Raw genomic sequence first — 235 nt, 5'->3', positions numbered from 1 at the left:
AATGATTATGAACCGTAAATGAAAAATCTCGGCCCTCGATTGATAATTTTGCAATAGACTATGGGAGCCAATGGCTTGTTGTGCAATCGAGTGAGTGCCTCTTCGAGGCAAGTTCGGAAAAGGCAGGTGGTTGTAGAACAATGAGGGAGCGAGGCAGACGGTTCTGGAAATAGATTATTCGGGCTAAACTTAATACATGAAGGACCCTTTCAGTAGCGATAATCTATCACCATGG

Source organism: Macrobrachium nipponense, chromosome 1 (assembly GCF_015104395.2).
Source record: "Macrobrachium nipponense isolate FS-2020 chromosome 1, ASM1510439v2, whole genome shotgun sequence".
Lineage (NCBI taxonomy): Eukaryota > Metazoa > Arthropoda > Malacostraca > Decapoda > Palaemonidae > Macrobrachium > Macrobrachium nipponense.
This window is presented reverse-complemented; position numbering follows the sequence as displayed.